At 54.6% G+C, this 15,838-nt stretch overlaps 6 non-coding genes across 6 annotated transcripts; all 6 read right to left on the reverse strand.

The window, feature by feature from the left end:
- Nucleotides 1-1,752: 1,752 nt before the first annotated feature.
- Nucleotides 1,753-1,871, reverse strand: LOC138529378 (5S ribosomal RNA). Its single transcript, XR_011284715.1, has one exon. It is a non-coding gene; the product is annotated as a 5S ribosomal RNA (ribosomal RNA).
- Nucleotides 1,872-4,340: 2,469 nt separating this feature from the next.
- On the reverse strand, nt 4,341-4,459 carry LOC138529389 (5S ribosomal RNA). Its single transcript, XR_011284726.1, has one exon. It is a non-coding gene; the product is annotated as a 5S ribosomal RNA (ribosomal RNA).
- Nucleotides 4,460-6,928: 2,469 nt separating this feature from the next.
- Nucleotides 6,929-7,047, reverse strand: LOC138529400 (5S ribosomal RNA). The gene has a single exon (XR_011284737.1). It is a non-coding gene; the product is annotated as a 5S ribosomal RNA (ribosomal RNA).
- A 2,469-nt stretch (nt 7,048-9,516) lies between these two features.
- LOC138529411 (5S ribosomal RNA) lies at nt 9,517-9,635 on the reverse strand. Its single transcript, XR_011284748.1, has one exon. It is a non-coding gene; the product is annotated as a 5S ribosomal RNA (ribosomal RNA).
- A 2,469-nt stretch (nt 9,636-12,104) lies between these two features.
- On the reverse strand, nt 12,105-12,223 carry LOC138529422 (5S ribosomal RNA). The gene has a single exon (XR_011284759.1). It is a non-coding gene; the product is annotated as a 5S ribosomal RNA (ribosomal RNA).
- A 2,469-nt stretch (nt 12,224-14,692) lies between these two features.
- LOC138529433 (5S ribosomal RNA) lies at nt 14,693-14,811 on the reverse strand. The gene has a single exon (XR_011284770.1). It is a non-coding gene; the product is annotated as a 5S ribosomal RNA (ribosomal RNA).
- Nucleotides 14,812-15,838: the final 1,027 nt, after the last annotated feature.

The following is a 15,838-nucleotide window of genomic DNA, read 5'->3' on the forward strand; positions in this document are numbered from 1 at the left end:
TCTCCGGCTGGTGGCCTACAAGTCCAGGAAAGAAGCATGCCCAGTAACAGCAGCTGAGGCCCCCAGACCAGCCCAGCCCAGCCCAGGCAGCCATCAGCTGAAGGCTGACTCTCTACCCCAGTGCTGGTCCAAGTTGGTTTGGCAAAATTTTGCAAAGAAGATGCCTGTAAATGTAACTCACGCCACACTAGCACTCACCCAGGCGTCGGTTCCTTACAAAAATAGAAAGCACCTCTAAAAAAAGAAGAAATAAACACACACACAATTTTCCTGCTGCGGTCTCCTCGACTCTTTGGAAGGCAGAGGGCGATGTTGGTTGAAGCCCTTACCTTCTCTGGCTGGCGGCCTACAAGACCAGGAAAGAAGCAGGCCCAGTAACAGCAGCTGAGGCCCCCAGCCCAGCCACGCCTAGGCAGGCATCAGCTTAAGGCTGACTCTCTACCCCACTGCTGCCCCAAATTGGTTTGGCAAAAGTTTGCAAAGAAGATGCCTGTAAATTTAACTCACGCCACACTAGCACTCACCCAGGCGTCGGTTCCTTACAAAAATAGAAAGCACCTCTAAAAAAGAAGAAATAAACACACACACAATTTTCCTGCTGCGGTCTCCTCGACTCTTTGGAAGGCAGAGGGCGATGTTGGTTGAAGCCCTTACCTTCTCTGGCTGGCGGCCTACAAGACCAGGAAAGAAGCAGGCCCAGTAACAGCAGCTGAGGCCCCCAGCCCAGCCACGCCTAGGCAGGCATCAGCGGAAGGCTGACTCTCTACCCCAGTGCTGCTCCAAGTTGGTTTGGCAAAAGTTTGCAAAGAAGCTGCCCGTAAATTCACCTCAAGCCACACTAGCACTCACCCAGGCGTCAGTTCCTTACAAAAATAGAAAGAATCTCTAAAAAAGAAGAAATAAACACACACACAATTTTCCTGCTTCTATCCCCTCGACTCCTTGGAAGGCGGAGGGCAACCTTCGCCGCTGGTGGCCTTCACATGCAGGAAAGAAGCACACCCAGGAACAGCAGCTGAGGCTCCCAGCCCAGGCAGGCTTCAGCTGAAGGCCGACTTGGGAAGCACTGAGGCCAGACCCTGGGCTCCTGGGTCCCTCGGTTGAAGGCTCGAGGCCAGACCCCTTGGCTCCTGTGTCCCTTGGCTGAAGGCTCGACCAGTGCTCGACCAGGCTCGATCAGGCGAGATATTAGGTAGCATGGGGCCCAGCTGGGACTTCTAGGAAGCTTAGGGTGACGGCCGCTTCTGCCCCATCATCCAGAGGCCTGGCTATGGAGAGGCATGATGTGGCCTCCCTCCCTTCCTGCCTCTTGTAGGCACTTCTCCCCCGTGAGCACTTCCCGCTCCAAGTGTCCCCTTGTCTCCCAGGGTGCACTCTTCCTCTAGAGCCCACATATGCAGATGAGGCCCATCCACTTGCCTCCCCTAGCTGTAGGGGGCCTTGCGCGTCCACTGGAGAGAAAACGGGGAGACGCTGGAGGTGCTTTGCCAGGGACACGAGTGGCCCTTTCTGGCTGCATCCACCCACCCGAGGCGGCGAGCTGCTGCCCTGGCTTCAGTCTCCTGCTGCTCCAAGTTAGTTTGGCGACAACGTGTCCGCCTCTGACGGGGCTCTGCATTGGAGCGAGGGCTGCTGTCTGCCCCTGTGCCTTTTTCACGCGCCGTGTTTGTTAAAATTAAAAGCGGAATGGAGGAAAAATGTAGTTCAAGACGGGGAAGACGAACGCCGCCTATCGGGCACAGAGTAGCAAAATGCCTACAGCACCTGGTATTCCCAGGCGGTCTCCCATCCAAGTACTAACCAGGCCCGACCCTGCTTAGCTTCCGAGATCGGACGAGATCGGGCGCATTCAGGGTGGTATGGCCGTAGGCGAAGAGTGCGCCGATTCCGAGCCTCTTGTGCTGTGTCGGCTCCTCCGACGTCCACTGCCCTCTTGCAAGGCTGAACGCTGTCCTCTGCAGTGTGCTTCTGCCCTTCTTTTTGCCTCAAGCTCAGGAGCCACAGCTGCCAGCTTGGAAAAGCAACGAGCGGCTCCATGCACCCACTTTTGAAATACCCACTTGCCTACTCATGTTTGCAAAGAAAGTGTCTGTAAATTCAGGCCAAGCCACACTTGCACTCACTCACCCAAGCATCCGTTCCTTACAAAACTTTAAAAAAAAACTCGGAAAGAAAGATGGAAATAAACACACACACAATTTTCCTGCTGGGGTCTCCTCGACTCTTTGGAAGGCAGAGGGCGATGTTGGTTGAGGCCTTACCTTCTCGGGCTGGCGGCCTACAAGTCCAGGAAAGAAGCAGGCCCAGTAACAGCAGCTGAGGCCCCCAGCCCAGCCCAGCCCAGGCAGGCATCAGCTTAAGGCTGACTCTCTACCCCACTGCTGCCCCAAATTGGTTTGGCAAAAGTTTGCAAAGAAGATGCCTGTAAATTTAACTCACGCCACACTAGCACTCACCCAGGCGTCGGTTCCTTACAAAAATAGAAAGCACCTCTAAAAAAGAAGAAATAAACACACACACAATTTTCCTGCTGGGGTCTCCTCGACTCTTTGAAAGGCAGAGGGCGATGTTGGTTGAGGCCCTTACCTTCTCCGGCTGGTGGCCTACAAGTCCAGGAAAGAAGCATGCCCAGTAACAGCAGCTGAGGCCCCCAGACCAGCCCAGCCCAGCCCAGGCAGCCATCAGCTGAAGGCTGACTCTCTACCCCAGTGCTGGTCCAAGTTGGTTTGGCAAAATTTTGCAAAGAAGATGCCTGTAAATGTAACTCACGCCACACTAGCACTCACCCAGGCGTCGGTTCCTTACAAAAATAGAAAGCACCTCTAAAAAAAGAAGAAATAAACACACACACAATTTTCCTGCTGCGGTCTCCTCGACTCTTTGGAAGGCAGAGGGCGATGTTGGTTGAAGCCCTTACCTTCTCTGGCTGGCGGCCTACAAGACCAGGAAAGAAGCAGGCCCAGTAACAGCAGCTGAGGCCCCCAGCCCAGCCACGCCTAGGCAGGCATCAGCTTAAGGCTGACTCTCTACCCCACTGCTGCCCCAAATTGGTTTGGCAAAAGTTTGCAAAGAAGATGCCTGTAAATTTAACTCACGCCACACTAGCACTCACCCAGGCGTCGGTTCCTTACAAAAATAGAAAGCACCTCTAAAAAAGAAGAAATAAACACACACACAATTTTCCTGCTGCGGTCTCCTCGACTCTTTGGAAGGCAGAGGGCGATGTTGGTTGAAGCCCTTACCTTCTCTGGCTGGCGGCCTACAAGACCAGGAAAGAAGCAGGCCCAGTAACAGCAGCTGAGGCCCCCAGCCCAGCCACGCCTAGGCAGGCATCAGCGGAAGGCTGACTCTCTACCCCAGTGCTGCTCCAAGTTGGTTTGGCAAAAGTTTGCAAAGAAGCTGCCCGTAAATTCACCTCAAGCCACACTAGCACTCACCCAGGCGTCAGTTCCTTACAAAAATAGAAAGAATCTCTAAAAAAGAAGAAATAAACACACACACAATTTTCCTGCTTCTATCCCCTCGACTCCTTGGAAGGCGGAGGGCAACCTTCGCCGCTGGTGGCCTTCACATGCAGGAAAGAAGCACACCCAGGAACAGCAGCTGAGGCTCCCAGCCCAGGCAGGCTTCAGCTGAAGGCCGACTTGGGAAGCACTGAGGCCAGACCCTGGGCTCCTGGGTCCCTCGGTTGAAGGCTCGAGGCCAGACCCCTTGGCTCCTGTGTCCCTTGGCTGAAGGCTCGACCAGTGCTCGACCAGGCTCGATCAGGCGAGATATTAGGTAGCATGGGGCCCAGCTGGGACTTCTAGGAAGCTTAGGGTGACGGCCGCTTCTGCCCCATCATCCAGAGGCCTGGCTATGGAGAGGCATGATGTGGCCTCCCTCCCTTCCTGCCTCTTGTAGGCACTTCTCCCCCGTGAGCACTTCCCGCTCCAAGTGTCCCCTTGTCTCCCAGGGTGCACTCTTCCTCTAGAGCCCACATATGCAGATGAGGCCCATCCACTTGCCTCCCCTAGCTGTAGGGGGCCTTGCGCGTCCACTGGAGAGAAAACGGGGAGACGCTGGAGGTGCTTTGCCAGGGACACGAGTGGCCCTTTCTGGCTGCATCCACCCACCCGAGGCGGCGAGCTGCTGCCCTGGCTTCAGTCTCCTGCTGCTCCAAGTTAGTTTGGCGACAACGTGTCCGCCTCTGACGGGGCTCTGCATTGGAGCGAGGGCTGCTGTCTGCCCCTGTGCCTTTTTCACGCGCCGTGTTTGTTAAAATTAAAAGCGGAATGGAGGAAAAATGTAGTTCAAGACGGGGAAGACGAACGCCGCCTATCGGGCACAGAGTAGCAAAATGCCTACAGCACCTGGTATTCCCAGGCGGTCTCCCATCCAAGTACTAACCAGGCCCGACCCTGCTTAGCTTCCGAGATCGGACGAGATCGGGCGCATTCAGGGTGGTATGGCCGTAGGCGAAGAGTGCGCCGATTCCGAGCCTCTTGTGCTGTGTCGGCTCCTCCGACGTCCACTGCCCTCTTGCAAGGCTGAACGCTGTCCTCTGCAGTGTGCTTCTGCCCTTCTTTTTGCCTCAAGCTCAGGAGCCACAGCTGCCAGCTTGGAAAAGCAACGAGCGGCTCCATGCACCCACTTTTGAAATACCCACTTGCCTACTCATGTTTGCAAAGAAAGTGTCTGTAAATTCAGGCCAAGCCACACTTGCACTCACTCACCCAAGCATCCGTTCCTTACAAAACTTTTAAAAAAAACTCGGAAAGAAAGATGGAAATAAACACACACACAATTTTCCTGCTGGGGTCTCCTCGACTCTTTGGAAGGCAGAGGGCGATGTTGGTTGAGGCCTTACCTTCTCGGGCTGGCGGCCTACAAGTCCAGGAAAGAAGCAGGCCCAGTAACAGCAGCTGAGGCCCCCAGCCCAGCCCAGCCCAGGCAGGCATCAGCTTAAGGCTGACTCTCTACCCCACTGCTGCCCCAAATTGGTTTGGCAAAAGTTTGCAAAGAAGATGCCTGTAAATTTAACTCACGCCACACTAGCACTCACCCAGGCGTCGGTTCCTTACAAAAATAGAAAGCACCTCTAAAAAAGAAGAAATAAACACACACACAATTTTCCTGCTGGGGTCTCCTCGACTCTTTGAAAGGCAGAGGGCGATGTTGGTTGAGGCCCTTACCTTCTCCGGCTGGTGGCCTACAAGTCCAGGAAAGAAGCATGCCCAGTAACAGCAGCTGAGGCCCCCAGACCAGCCCAGCCCAGCCCAGGCAGCCATCAGCTGAAGGCTGACTCTCTACCCCAGTGCTGGTCCAAGTTGGTTTGGCAAAATTTTGCAAAGAAGATGCCTGTAAATGTAACTCACGCCACACTAGCACTCACCCAGGCGTCGGTTCCTTACAAAAATAGAAAGCACCTCTAAAAAAAGAAGAAATAAACACACACACAATTTTCCTGCTGCGGTCTCCTCGACTCTTTGGAAGGCAGAGGGCGATGTTGGTTGAAGCCCTTACCTTCTCTGGCTGGCGGCCTACAAGACCAGGAAAGAAGCAGGCCCAGTAACAGCAGCTGAGGCCCCCAGCCCAGCCACGCCTAGGCAGGCATCAGCTTAAGGCTGACTCTCTACCCCACTGCTGCCCCAAATTGGTTTGGCAAAAGTTTGCAAAGAAGATGCCTGTAAATTTAACTCACGCCACACTAGCACTCACCCAGGCGTCGGTTCCTTACAAAAATAGAAAGCACCTCTAAAAAAGAAGAAATAAACACACACACAATTTTCCTGCTGCGGTCTCCTCGACTCTTTGGAAGGCAGAGGGCGATGTTGGTTGAAGCCCTTACCTTCTCTGGCTGGCGGCCTACAAGACCAGGAAAGAAGCAGGCCCAGTAACAGCAGCTGAGGCCCCCAGCCCAGCCACGCCTAGGCAGGCATCAGCGGAAGGCTGACTCTCTACCCCAGTGCTGCTCCAAGTTGGTTTGGCAAAAGTTTGCAAAGAAGCTGCCCGTAAATTCACCTCAAGCCACACTAGCACTCACCCAGGCGTCAGTTCCTTACAAAAATAGAAAGAATCTCTAAAAAAGAAGAAATAAACACACACACAATTTTCCTGCTTCTATCCCCTCGACTCCTTGGAAGGCGGAGGGCAACCTTCGCCGCTGGTGGCCTTCACATGCAGGAAAGAAGCACACCCAGGAACAGCAGCTGAGGCTCCCAGCCCAGGCAGGCTTCAGCTGAAGGCCGACTTGGGAAGCACTGAGGCCAGACCCTGGGCTCCTGGGTCCCTCGGTTGAAGGCTCGAGGCCAGACCCCTTGGCTCCTGTGTCCCTTGGCTGAAGGCTCGACCAGTGCTCGACCAGGCTCGATCAGGCGAGATATTAGGTAGCATGGGGCCCAGCTGGGACTTCTAGGAAGCTTAGGGTGACGGCCGCTTCTGCCCCATCATCCAGAGGCCTGGCTATGGAGAGGCATGATGTGGCCTCCCTCCCTTCCTGCCTCTTGTAGGCACTTCTCCCCCGTGAGCACTTCCCGCTCCAAGTGTCCCCTTGTCTCCCAGGGTGCACTCTTCCTCTAGAGCCCACATATGCAGATGAGGCCCATCCACTTGCCTCCCCTAGCTGTAGGGGGCCTTGCGCGTCCACTGGAGAGAAAACGGGGAGACGCTGGAGGTGCTTTGCCAGGGACACGAGTGGCCCTTTCTGGCTGCATCCACCCACCCGAGGCGGCGAGCTGCTGCCCTGGCTTCAGTCTCCTGCTGCTCCAAGTTAGTTTGGCGACAACGTGTCCGCCTCTGACGGGGCTCTGCATTGGAGCGAGGGCTGCTGTCTGCCCCTGTGCCTTTTTCACGCGCCGTGTTTGTTAAAATTAAAAGCGGAATGGAGGAAAAATGTAGTTCAAGACGGGGAAGACGAACGCCGCCTATCGGGCACAGAGTAGCAAAATGCCTACAGCACCTGGTATTCCCAGGCGGTCTCCCATCCAAGTACTAACCAGGCCCGACCCTGCTTAGCTTCCGAGATCGGACGAGATCGGGCGCATTCAGGGTGGTATGGCCGTAGGCGAAGAGTGCGCCGATTCCGAGCCTCTTGTGCTGTGTCGGCTCCTCCGACGTCCACTGCCCTCTTGCAAGGCTGAACGCTGTCCTCTGCAGTGTGCTTCTGCCCTTCTTTTTGCCTCAAGCTCAGGAGCCACAGCTGCCAGCTTGGAAAAGCAACGAGCGGCTCCATGCACCCACTTTTGAAATACCCACTTGCCTACTCATGTTTGCAAAGAAAGTGTCTGTAAATTCAGGCCAAGCCACACTTGCACTCACTCACCCAAGCATCCGTTCCTTACAAAACTTTAAAAAAAAACTCGGAAAGAAAGATGGAAATAAACACACACACAATTTTCCTGCTGGGGTCTCCTCGACTCTTTGGAAGGCAGAGGGCGATGTTGGTTGAGGCCTTACCTTCTCGGGCTGGCGGCCTACAAGTCCAGGAAAGAAGCAGGCCCAGTAACAGCAGCTGAGGCCCCCAGCCCAGCCCAGCCCAGGCAGGCATCAGCTTAAGGCTGACTCTCTACCCCACTGCTGCCCCAAATTGGTTTGGCAAAAGTTTGCAAAGAAGATGCCTGTAAATTTAACTCACGCCACACTAGCACTCACCCAGGCGTCGGTTCCTTACAAAAATAGAAAGCACCTCTAAAAAAGAAGAAATAAACACACACACAATTTTCCTGCTGGGGTCTCCTCGACTCTTTGAAAGGCAGAGGGCGATGTTGGTTGAGGCCCTTACCTTCTCCGGCTGGTGGCCTACAAGTCCAGGAAAGAAGCATGCCCAGTAACAGCAGCTGAGGCCCCCAGACCAGCCCAGCCCAGCCCAGGCAGCCATCAGCTGAAGGCTGACTCTCTACCCCAGTGCTGGTCCAAGTTGGTTTGGCAAAATTTTGCAAAGAAGATGCCTGTAAATGTAACTCACGCCACACTAGCACTCACCCAGGCGTCGGTTCCTTACAAAAATAGAAAGCACCTCTAAAAAAAGAAGAAATAAACACACACACAATTTTCCTGCTGCGGTCTCCTCGACTCTTTGGAAGGCAGAGGGCGATGTTGGTTGAAGCCCTTACCTTCTCTGGCTGGCGGCCTACAAGACCAGGAAAGAAGCAGGCCCAGTAACAGCAGCTGAGGCCCCCAGCCCAGCCACGCCTAGGCAGGCATCAGCTTAAGGCTGACTCTCTACCCCACTGCTGCCCCAAATTGGTTTGGCAAAAGTTTGCAAAGAAGATGCCTGTAAATTTAACTCACGCCACACTAGCACTCACCCAGGCGTCGGTTCCTTACAAAAATAGAAAGCACCTCTAAAAAAGAAGAAATAAACACACACACAATTTTCCTGCTGCGGTCTCCTCGACTCTTTGGAAGGCAGAGGGCGATGTTGGTTGAAGCCCTTACCTTCTCTGGCTGGCGGCCTACAAGACCAGGAAAGAAGCAGGCCCAGTAACAGCAGCTGAGGCCCCCAGCCCAGCCACGCCTAGGCAGGCATCAGCGGAAGGCTGACTCTCTACCCCAGTGCTGCTCCAAGTTGGTTTGGCAAAAGTTTGCAAAGAAGCTGCCCGTAAATTCACCTCAAGCCACACTAGCACTCACCCAGGCGTCAGTTCCTTACAAAAATAGAAAGAATCTCTAAAAAAGAAGAAATAAACACACACACAATTTTCCTGCTTCTATCCCCTCGACTCCTTGGAAGGCGGAGGGCAACCTTCGCCGCTGGTGGCCTTCACATGCAGGAAAGAAGCACACCCAGGAACAGCAGCTGAGGCTCCCAGCCCAGGCAGGCTTCAGCTGAAGGCCGACTTGGGAAGCACTGAGGCCAGACCCTGGGCTCCTGGGTCCCTCGGTTGAAGGCTCGAGGCCAGACCCCTTGGCTCCTGTGTCCCTTGGCTGAAGGCTCGACCAGTGCTCGACCAGGCTCGATCAGGCGAGATATTAGGTAGCATGGGGCCCAGCTGGGACTTCTAGGAAGCTTAGGGTGACGGCCGCTTCTGCCCCATCATCCAGAGGCCTGGCTATGGAGAGGCATGATGTGGCCTCCCTCCCTTCCTGCCTCTTGTAGGCACTTCTCCCCCGTGAGCACTTCCCGCTCCAAGTGTCCCCTTGTCTCCCAGGGTGCACTCTTCCTCTAGAGCCCACATATGCAGATGAGGCCCATCCACTTGCCTCCCCTAGCTGTAGGGGGCCTTGCGCGTCCACTGGAGAGAAAACGGGGAGACGCTGGAGGTGCTTTGCCAGGGACACGAGTGGCCCTTTCTGGCTGCATCCACCCACCCGAGGCGGCGAGCTGCTGCCCTGGCTTCAGTCTCCTGCTGCTCCAAGTTAGTTTGGCGACAACGTGTCCGCCTCTGACGGGGCTCTGCATTGGAGCGAGGGCTGCTGTCTGCCCCTGTGCCTTTTTCACGCGCTGTGTTTGTTAAAATTAAAAGCGGAATGGAGGAAAAATGTAGTTCAAGACGGGGAAGACGAACGCCGCCTATCGGGCACAGAGTAGCAAAATGCCTACAGCACCTGGTATTCCCAGGCGGTCTCCCATCCAAGTACTAACCAGGCCCGACCCTGCTTAGCTTCCGAGATCGGACGAGATCGGGCGCATTCAGGGTGGTATGGCCGTAGGCGAAGAGTGCGCCGATTCCGAGCCTCTTGTGCTGTGTCGGCTCCTCCGACGTCCACTGCCCTCTTGCAAGGCTGAACGCTGTCCTCTGCAGTGTGCTTCTGCCCTTCTTTTTGCCTCAAGCTCAGGAGCCACAGCTGCCAGCTTGGAAAAGCAACGAGCGGCTCCATGCACCCACTTTTGAAATACCCACTTGCCTACTCATGTTTGCAAAGAAAGTGTCTGTAAATTCAGGCCAAGCCACACTTGCACTCACTCACCCAAGCATCCGTTCCTTACAAAACTTTAAAAAAAAACTCGGAAAGAAAGATGGAAATAAACACACACACAATTTTCCTGCTGGGGTCTCCTCGACTCTTTGGAAGGCAGAGGGCGATGTTGGTTGAGGCCTTACCTTCTCGGGCTGGCGGCCTACAAGTCCAGGAAAGAAGCAGGCCCAGTAACAGCAGCTGAGGCCCCCAGCCCAGCCCAGCCCAGGCAGGCATCAGCTTAAGGCTGACTCTCTACCCCACTGCTGCCCCAAATTGGTTTGGCAAAAGTTTGCAAAGAAGATGCCTGTAAATTTAACTCACGCCACACTAGCACTCACCCAGGCGTCGGTTCCTTACAAAAATAGAAAGCACCTCTAAAAAAGAAGAAATAAACACACACACAATTTTCCTGCTGGGGTCTCCTCGACTCTTTGAAAGGCAGAGGGCGATGTTGGTTGAGGCCCTTACCTTCTCCGGCTGGTGGCCTACAAGTCCAGGAAAGAAGCATGCCCAGTAACAGCAGCTGAGGCCCCCAGACCAGCCCAGCCCAGCCCAGGCAGCCATCAGCTGAAGGCTGACTCTCTACCCCAGTGCTGGTCCAAGTTGGTTTGGCAAAATTTTGCAAAGAAGATGCCTGTAAATGTAACTCACGCCACACTAGCACTCACCCAGGCGTCGGTTCCTTACAAAAATAGAAAGCACCTCTAAAAAAAGAAGAAATAAACACACACACAATTTTCCTGCTGCGGTCTCCTCGACTCTTTGGAAGGCAGAGGGCGATGTTGGTTGAAGCCCTTACCTTCTCTGGCTGGCGGCCTACAAGACCAGGAAAGAAGCAGGCCCAGTAACAGCAGCTGAGGCCCCCAGCCCAGCCACGCCTAGGCAGGCATCAGCTTAAGGCTGACTCTCTACCCCACTGCTGCCCCAAATTGGTTTGGCAAAAGTTTGCAAAGAAGATGCCTGTAAATTTAACTCACGCCACACTAGCACTCACCCAGGCGTCGGTTCCTTACAAAAATAGAAAGCACCTCTAAAAAAGAAGAAATAAACACACACACAATTTTCCTGCTGCGGTCTCCTCGACTCTTTGGAAGGCAGAGGGCGATGTTGGTTGAAGCCCTTACCTTCTCTGGCTGGCGGCCTACAAGACCAGGAAAGAAGCAGGCCCAGTAACAGCAGCTGAGGCCCCCAGCCCAGCCACGCCTAGGCAGGCATCAGCGGAAGGCTGACTCTCTACCCCAGTGCTGCTCCAAGTTGGTTTGGCAAAAGTTTGCAAAGAAGCTGCCCGTAAATTCACCTCAAGCCACACTAGCACTCACCCAGGCGTCAGTTCCTTACAAAAATAGAAAGAATCTCTAAAAAAGAAGAAATAAACACACACACAATTTTCCTGCTTCTATCCCCTCGACTCCTTGGAAGGCGGAGGGCAACCTTCGCCGCTGGTGGCCTTCACATGCAGGAAAGAAGCACACCCAGGAACAGCAGCTGAGGCTCCCAGCCCAGGCAGGCTTCAGCTGAAGGCCGACTTGGGAAGCACTGAGGCCAGACCCTGGGCTCCTGGGTCCCTCGGTTGAAGGCTCGAGGCCAGACCCCTTGGCTCCTGTGTCCCTTGGCTGAAGGCTCGACCAGTGCTCGACCAGGCTCGATCAGGCGAGATATTAGGTAGCATGGGGCCCAGCTGGGACTTCTAGGAAGCTTAGGGTGACGGCCGCTTCTGCCCCATCATCCAGAGGCCTGGCTATGGAGAGGCATGATGTGGCCTCCCTCCCTTCCTGCCTCTTGTAGGCACTTCTCCCCCGTGAGCACTTCCCGCTCCAAGTGTCCCCTTGTCTCCCAGGGTGCACTCTTCCTCTAGAGCCCACATATGCAGATGAGGCCCATCCACTTGCCTCCCCTAGCTGTAGGGGGCCTTGCGCGTCCACTGGAGAGAAAACGGGGAGACGCTGGAGGTGCTTTGCCAGGGACACGAGTGGCCCTTTCTGGCTGCATCCACCCACCCGAGGCGGCGAGCTGCTGCCCTGGCTTCAGTCTCCTGCTGCTCCAAGTTAGTTTGGCGACAACGTGTCCGCCTCTGACGGGGCTCTGCATTGGAGCGAGGGCTGCTGTCTGCCCCTGTGCCTTTTTCACGCGCCGTGTTTGTTAAAATTAAAAGCGGAATGGAGGAAAAATGTAGTTCAAGACGGGGAAGACGAACGCCGCCTATCGGGCACAGAGTAGCAAAATGCCTACAGCACCTGGTATTCCCAGGCGGTCTCCCATCCAAGTACTAACCAGGCCCGACCCTGCTTAGCTTCCGAGATCGGACGAGATCGGGCGCATTCAGGGTGGTATGGCCGTAGGCGAAGAGTGCGCCGATTCCGAGCCTCTTGTGCTGTGTCGGCTCCTCCGACGTCCACTGCCCTCTTGCAAGGCTGAACGCTGTCCTCTGCAGTGTGCTTCTGCCCTTCTTTTTGCCTCAAGCTCAGGAGCCACAGCTGCCAGCTTGGAAAAGCAACGAGCGGCTCCATGCACCCACTTTTGAAATACCCACTTGCCTACTCATGTTTGCAAAGAAAGTGTCTGTAAATTCAGGCCAAGCCACACTTGCACTCACTCACCCAAGCATCCGTTCCTTACAAAACTTTAAAAAAAAACTCGGAAAGAAAGATGGAAATAAACACACACACAATTTTCCTGCTGGGGTCTCCTCGACTCTTTGGAAGGCAGAGGGCGATGTTGGTTGAGGCCTTACCTTCTCGGGCTGGCGGCCTACAAGTCCAGGAAAGAAGCAGGCCCAGTAACAGCAGCTGAGGCCCCCAGCCCAGCCCAGCCCAGGCAGGCATCAGCTTAAGGCTGACTCTCTACCCCACTGCTGCCCCAAATTGGTTTGGCAAAAGTTTGCAAAGAAGATGCCTGTAAATTTAACTCACGCCACACTAGCACTCACCCAGGCGTCGGTTCCTTACAAAAATAGAAAGCACCTCTAAAAAAGAAGAAATAAACACACACACAATTTTCCTGCTGGGGTCTCCTCGACTCTTTGAAAGGCAGAGGGCGATGTTGGTTGAGGCCCTTACCTTCTCCGGCTGGTGGCCTACAAGTCCAGGAAAGAAGCATGCCCAGTAACAGCAGCTGAGGCCCCCAGACCAGCCCAGCCCAGCCCAGGCAGCCATCAGCTGAAGGCTGACTCTCTACCCCAGTGCTGGTCCAAGTTGGTTTGGCAAAATTTTGCAAAGAAGATGCCTGTAAATGTAACTCACGCCACACTAGCACTCACCCAGGCGTCGGTTCCTTACAAAAATAGAAAGCACCTCTAAAAAAAGAAGAAATAAACACACACACAATTTTCCTGCTGCGGTCTCCTCGACTCTTTGGAAGGCAGAGGGCGATGTTGGTTGAAGCCCTTACCTTCTCTGGCTGGCGGCCTACAAGACCAGGAAAGAAGCAGGCCCAGTAACAGCAGCTGAGGCCCCCAGCCCAGCCACGCCTAGGCAGGCATCAGCTTAAGGCTGACTCTCTACCCCACTGCTGCCCCAAATTGGTTTGGCAAAAGTTTGCAAAGAAGATGCCTGTAAATTTAACTCACGCCACACTAGCACTCACCCAGGCGTCGGTTCCTTACAAAAATAGAAAGCACCTCTAAAAAAGAAGAAATAAACACACACACAATTTTCCTGCTGCGGTCTCCTCGACTCTTTGGAAGGCAGAGGGCGATGTTGGTTGAAGCCCTTACCTTCTCTGGCTGGCGGCCTACAAGACCAGGAAAGAAGCAGGCCCAGTAACAGCAGCTGAGGCCCCCAGCCCAGCCACGCCTAGGCAGGCATCAGCGGAAGGCTGACTCTCTACCCCAGTGCTGCTCCAAGTTGGTTTGGCAAAAGTTTGCAAAGAAGCTGCCCGTAAATTCACCTCAAGCCACACTAGCACTCACCCAGGCGTCAGTTCCTTACAAAAATAGAAAGAATCTCTAAAAAAGAAGAAATAAACACACACACAATTTTCCTGCTTCTATCCCCTCGACTCCTTGGAAGGCGGAGGGCAACCTTCGCCGCTGGTGGCCTTCACATGCAGGAAAGAAGCACACCCAGGAACAGCAGCTGAGGCTCCCAGCCCAGGCAGGCTTCAGCTGAAGGCCGACTTGGGAAGCACTGAGGCCAGACCCTGGGCTCCTGGGTCCCTCGGTTGAAGGCTCGAGGCCAGACCCCTTGGCTCCTGTGTCCCTTGGCTGAAGGCTCGACCAGTGCTCGACCAGGCTCGATCAGGCGAGATATTAGGTAGCATGGGGCCCAGCTGGGACTTCTAGGAAGCTTAGGGTGACGGCCGCTTCTGCCCCATCATCCAGAGGCCTGGCTATGGAGAGGCATGATGTGGCCTCCCTCCCTTCCTGCCTCTTGTAGGCACTTCTCCCCCGTGAGCACTTCCCGCTCCAAGTGTCCCCTTGTCTCCCAGGGTGCACTCTTCCTCTAGAGCCCACATATGCAGATGAGGCCCATCCACTTGCCTCCCCTAGCTGTAGGGGGCCTTGCGCGTCCACTGGAGAGAAAACGGGGAGACGCTGGAGGTGCTTTGCCAGGGACACGAGTGGCCCTTTCTGGCTGCATCCACCCACCCGAGGCGGCGAGCTGCTGCCCTGGCTTCAGTCTCCTGCTGCTCCAAGTTAGTTTGGCGACAACGTGTCCGCCTCTGACGGGGCTCTGCATTGGAGCGAGGGCTGCTGTCTGCCCCTGTGCCTTTTTCACGCGCCGTGTTTGTTAAAATTAAAAGCGGAATGGAGGAAAAATGTAGTTCAAGACGGGGAAGACGAACGCCGCCTATCGGGCACAGAGTAGCAAAATGCCTACAGCACCTGGTATTCCCAGGCGGTCTCCCATCCAAGTACTAACCAGGCCCGACCCTGCTTAGCTTCCGAGATCGGACGAGATCGGGCGCATTCAGGGTGGTATGGCCGTAGGCGAAGAGTGCGCCGATTCCGAGCCTCTTGTGCTGTGTCGGCTCCTCCGACGTCCACTGCCCTCTTGCAAGGCTGAACGCTGTCCTCTGCAGTGTGCTTCTGCCCTTCTTTTTGCCTCAAGCTCAGGAGCCACAGCTGCCAGCTTGGAAAAGCAACGAGCGGCTCCATGCACCCACTTTTGAAATACCCACTTGCCTACTCATGTTTGCAAAGAAAGTGTCTGTAAATTCAGGCCAAGCCACACTTGCACTCACTCACCCAAGCATCCGTTCCTTACAAAACTTTAAAAAAAAACTCGGAAAGAAAGATGGAAATAAACACACACACAATTTTCCTGCTGGGGTCTCCTCGACTCTTTGGAAGGCAGAGGGCGATGTTGGTTGAGGCCTTACCTTCTCGGGCTGGCGGCCTACAAGTCCAGGAAAGAAGCAGGCCCAGTAACAGCAGCTGAGGCCCCCAGCCCAGCCCAGCCCAGGCAGGCATCAGCTTAAGGCTGACTCTCTACCCCACTGCTGCCCCAAATTGGTTTGGCAAAAGTTTGCAAAGAAGATGCCTGTAAATTTAACTCACGCCACACTAGCACTCACCCAGGCGTCGGTTCCTTACAAAAATAGAAAGCACCTCTAAAAAAGAAGAAATAAACACACACACAATTTTCCTGCTGGGGTCTCCTCGACTCTTTGAAAGGCAGAGGGCGATGTTGGTTGAGGCCCTTACCTTCTCCGGCTGGTGGCCTACAAGTCCAGGAAAGAAGCATGCCCAGTAACAGCAGCTGAGGCCCCCAGACCAGCCCAGCCCAGCCCAGGCAGCCATCAGCTGAAGGCTGACTCTCTACCCCAGTGCTGGTCCAAGTTGGTTTGGCAAAATTTTGCAAGGAAGATGCCTGTAAATGTAACTCACGCCACACTAGCACTCGCCCAGGCGTCGGTTCCTTAAAAAAATAGAAAGCACCTCTAAAAAAAGAAGAAATAAACACACACACAATTTTCCTGCTGCGGTCTCCTCGACTCTTTGGAAGGCAGAGGGCGA

The sequence above is a fragment of the Ambystoma mexicanum genome, chromosome 7q, assembly GCF_040938575.1.
Source record: "Ambystoma mexicanum isolate Mex_15411 chromosome 7q, UKY_AmexF1_1, whole genome shotgun sequence".
NCBI lineage: Eukaryota > Metazoa > Chordata > Amphibia > Caudata > Ambystomatidae > Ambystoma > Ambystoma mexicanum.